Source organism: Hypanus sabinus, chromosome 20 (assembly GCF_030144855.1).
Source record: "Hypanus sabinus isolate sHypSab1 chromosome 20, sHypSab1.hap1, whole genome shotgun sequence".
Classification (NCBI taxonomy): Eukaryota; Metazoa; Chordata; class Chondrichthyes; order Myliobatiformes; family Dasyatidae; genus Hypanus; species Hypanus sabinus.
In genome coordinates, this window is record NC_082725.1 from 1523922 (window position 1) to 1528986 (window position 5065).

At 40.5% G+C, this 5065-nt stretch overlaps 1 long non-coding RNA gene across 1 annotated transcript in view; it reads right to left on the reverse strand.

Annotated features, from left to right (window-relative positions):
* Positions 1-2755: 2755 nt before the first annotated feature.
* LOC132378643 (uncharacterized) overlaps positions 2756-5065 on the reverse strand; it is an 8072-nt gene continuing 5762 nt past the window's right edge. Inside the window, exon 2 of the long non-coding RNA XR_009507136.1 lies at positions 2756-3741. This is a non-coding gene — a long non-coding RNA (uncharacterized LOC132378643). The remainder of the gene's footprint in view (positions 3742-5065) is intronic.

Sequence of the window (5065 nt, forward strand, 5' to 3'; positions counted from 1 at the left end):
TTTCACACAGAGTGGTGGGTGCATGGAATGCACTGCCTGTGCTGGTGGTAGAGGTGGATACAATAGGGTCTTTTAAGAGACTCTTAGATTGGTACATGGAGCTTAGAAAAATAGAGGGCTATGTGGTAGGGAACTCTAGGCAGCTTCTAAAGTAGGTTAGATGGTCAGCACAACATTGTGAACCAAAGGGCCTGTAATATGCTGTAGATTTCTAGGTTTCTAATTCAGATTTGATGTATGTGCAGATTTTCATTCATAGAAAATCATGGTTTTGCCCAATTAATGTAAAAATGGACAAACCTGAAGTGATTGCACACATTTTTATTCCAATATATAATACCAGTCTCTTCGTAAAACCCACATTATAATCTTTAAAAATAGAAATGATCCTTTGTACAAAAGATGGCCTGAATGTTTTGAGTCTGTTATTCTCTGCTCTATTTACAGGGCTGGTTTGAAAGGAAGCAGTTTGAAAAGATTTCTTAAAATGTCACCTCACTACTGGCAGTAATTCTGTTCTCTGGATTCTGGTCAGTAGATTGAACACTGCCCAAGGGAAATGCTGGAGATAAGAAAATATATCTTCAATACCCGGCATGAGATGGTATAGCAGTGTAGCGGTTAGCATAACATTACCACAGCACCAGTGACCTGGGTTCAATTTCTACACTGTCTGTATGGAGTTTGTATGTCCTCCCTGTGACTACATGGGTTTCCTCCAGGAATTTTGGCTTCTTCCCACATTCCAGATATGTACAGGTTAGTAGGTTAATTGATTACATAGGTGTAATTAAGCAGTAAAGGCTCGTTGGGTCAGAAGGGCATGTTACTGTGCTGTATTGCTGAATAAATGTTTAAAAAAACAACTATCTTCCTTTGTCTTAATTAGAATCCTTCAATAACCACAACTATCTCTCTTTGTCCTAGTTAGAGAATGCTGTAGGTACTTCAATAACCATGACTGTTTTCCTTTGTCCTGGTTAGAGAGTGCTATAGGCACTTAATACCACAGATATCTTCCTTTGTGTGGTTTCCATGTGCTTCAGTTTCCTCCTGCATTCCACAGGCGTATGGGTTACGGTTAGTGAGTTGAGGGCAAGCGATGTTGGTGCCAGAAACGTGGTGACACTTGTTACCCCCAGCGCAATCTTTGGACTGCATTGGACATTGGCGCAAATGATGCCTGTCACTGTATGTTTCAATATTTCCATAGATGTGTGATAAATAAGCAAATACTTAATCTTTAATTGTCCAAAATGTGAAATGAGCAAAATACTGAGAACAATATACTGTGGAACTTATTTTTTGGATGGCAATGTTTTGAGTGTTTCTGGCCTGTTGTTACGTAAATCAATTCTTAACTGACAATCCCACATTAATCAACAGAAAATAACTCGACCGAACTCCTCCGAATTGTACAGCCAATACCAGTAACATTAGCTAATACATAATTAATTTCCCTAGCATGCAATAATAATCAAATGTACTAGATATAATTAAGATTAACAATGACATTAACCTACCCAATATTTTAATACCATTCATAATACACTAACTAATGGCCTCCAGCTCTTGAGCTCGTCTTACAATCAATATGTGATGGATTGTATTTTCTACAGACTCTAGTTCAGAGACTCTGCATTGTTGAGTAAACTGTAACTTCTTTATAGAGAGTGATGTTGCCATTGCCAGTAAACAGTAACTTCCATAGATTCTACAGATGTATCATGAAGAATATTCTAACTGGTTGCATCACTGTCTGGTTTCGATGGGCCACTACACAGGTATGTAAAAAAAGCGGTGGAGGGTTGTAAATTCTGCCAGCTCCATCATGGTCACTATCCTTCCCATCATCGAGTTCATCTTCAACAGTGGATGCCTCAAAAAGACTATACCCACCACCCAGGACATGCCCTCTTCTCATTGCTACCATCAAGGAGGAGGTACAGGAGCCTGAAGATGCATGCTCAACATTTTCTCTCTGCTATCAGATCTATGAATGGACAATGAAGCACAAACATTACCTCACTGCTCTCTTTTTGCACAACTGCATGTATACCATATACACACCCATGTATACCATATATTAAAAATATATTTCTTTTTATAATTTATAGCACAGTAGTATTTCACTGCACTGCTGTGCAAAATGACAAATATTGTGTCAGTGATAATAAACCTGATTTTGATTAGGTGCCTGTCTTTGTTCCCTGCACTGCCGTCTGCTGCAGAATAGACCTCTGCACTGATCTGTGGGGCAAAAGTTACTCTTAAGTTAAAATACCCATATAAAACTAAAAGACTTTTATAACATTGCACCATTTAAATATGGGTGTCTGAAGGTATTAGCAGTAGGGCAAAATGCCATTCTGGAACATTTTGTAATTGTTGGAAATAACACGCACACACAAACACACACACACTCACACACACAAACACATATAAACACTCACACACTCACACAGACAGACTCACACATACAAATATACAGTCACTCTCAAACAGACACACACACACTCACACACATGCTCACACTCACAGACACACACACATGCACACACACATATGCACACATACACGCTCACACTCACAGATACACACACATGCACACGCACACATACACATGCACACAGACATACGCACACACAAACACACATAGTTAATGCTTTTTGGCATCAATCACAAGGAAAAATGATGGAATTATTTCGATATTTCTTGATAAAATGATAAAAGGTCATAGAATACCCCAGCTAGCCAAGGTTCAAAGTAAATTTATTATCACAGTACATACCGTAAATCACTATATACAGCCCTGAGATTCATTTTCTTGCAGGCATTTACAGTAAATACAAGAAACACAATAGACTCAAAGAAAGACCGCTCCCATCAGGATGGACAAACAACCAACGTGCCAAAAAAAACAACAATCTGCACAAATTCAAAAAGAAAGAGGAGTAAAAAAAATGGGAATAATAATTATACATAATCAATAAATATTGAAAGCATGACATGATCAGATCAGATTCAGTTTATTGTCATTTATAAACCACAAATACAATGCAGTTAAAAATGAGACAATGTTTTCCAGAATGATATCATGAAAAAGCACAAAACAGACCACACAAGAAAAACCACATAACATTTGATAATCCCCAATCCAGAGTCCGGAGAGGCTGCTGCGTATCGATATCGCACTACCATCTTAGCACGTTCCCCAGAAAGGAACTACAAACTCATTAGACAAACCTAAAGCTACAAGACCTACACAAAACCACATAGTTACAGATAGTTATAGTTAACATATAGTTCCAACAGTGCAGACAATACCATAATTGATAAAAGAATAACTGACAAAGACCCACATAATTATAACACATAGTTTCAACAGTGCAAAGCAATACCGTAATCTGATAAAGAGCAGTCCATGGCACGGTTTAAAAGAAAGTCTCAAAGTCACGACAGCCCATCGTCTCACGCAGACGGTAGAAGGAAGAAAAACTCTTCCTGCCATGAACCTCCAGCGCTGCAGCTTGCTGATACAGCACTTCGGGAGCTCCGATCACAGCCAACTCCGAGTCCATCCAAAAACTTCGAGCCTCCGGCCAGCCCTCCGACACCGAGCACCAAGCACCATCTCTGCCGAACGTTTCGAGTTCTTGAAAGTGAGTCCATAGGTTGTGGGAACTGTCCGGTGTTGGGGTATGTGAAGTTGAGTGAACTTATCCCCTCTGGTTCAAGAGCCTGATGGTTCAATGGCAGGTTGTATGGATATCCATTAGCTTAAGCTCATTTTGATTGGAACTTGTTGGGCAGCAGTTTGCATTTTCTATCTATAGCTTTGGTAGTTAATTTAAGTACAGATTAAAGATTAGTTTTATTTGTCATATGTACATCAAGGTTCAAAGGTTCACTTTATGAAACTATACAACTTCTTCACCAGATAGGCACGAAACCAAGCAAGAAAAGAATGGCAGCATGATCATCAACACCCCCAAATCCCTCCTCCCAACCCAAAAAAGCAGAAACAGAACCAGTATGTCAACCCCCAGATCCCCCTCTCTCGCACACAAAAAATTGAGAAAGATTGGGTGAAAGACAAAGAATATAAAAAAAACCATAAGATTGAAAAACAGTCTATAGTCCAAGTCCATATCCAAAATACAGAAAACCTGGGTAACATACTCCAGGCATAGTGGTAGCCTCCCCTCTTTCCGGTAGCAGAGCAATCCCCCCAGTGATCAAAAGGCAGTCTCCCCTCTTTGGTTGCAAAACAATTTCACCAGCAAACAATTCAACCGTCAGGCAGCTGGCACTCAGTTTCCACGTTCACTTCGAAGTTTCAATCTCTCTCATCATTTTAATGGGAAAACAACAAAAGCTTTAGTTGGAGAAATGGAGTCAAACATCAGCTCCTGCCCCTCACAGCCTCCTCACCACGAGGATCGCGCATGCTGCCTCTGCCTCCCGGAATCCTCTCAGAGACAGCAGAATGCTGGAACACCCAAGTGATCTCCAAACTGCAAATCACAGGCTCCACCAGTTGCAGAATCACATTCAACACAAAAAACAAACATAAAAGACATAAAAGAAGTGAAATACATCAATTCATGATCTATCCAGAAGATGCTGACTGAAGGAGCATTGTACACAGGCACCATCTTGCACCCAGGTTACATGGCTGATGATGTGTCCCAGGTTAACAAGACCATAAGACATAGGAGCAGACTTAGGCCATTCAGCCCATCGAGTTGATTGAAGTACTGCACGGATGCAACAGAAGCATACTCATGCAGGTCTGGCAAAGAGCTTTAAAAGCCAGTAGGTTTTTCGATGGGAGTCATTTGATTGGAGCACCGTGCAGACACAACAGAAGTGTTCCTGCGCAGGTCTGGCGAAGAACTTTGAAAAGCAGGACAATTTTCGACAGGAGTCTTTGATTGGAGTACCGCGTGGACACAACATAAGCATTCTTGCACAGGTCTGGTGAAGAGCTCTAAGAAGCAGCAAGTTCTTCAATGGGAGTCGTTGATTGGAGTACCGAGCAGACACATCAGAAGCAATCCCG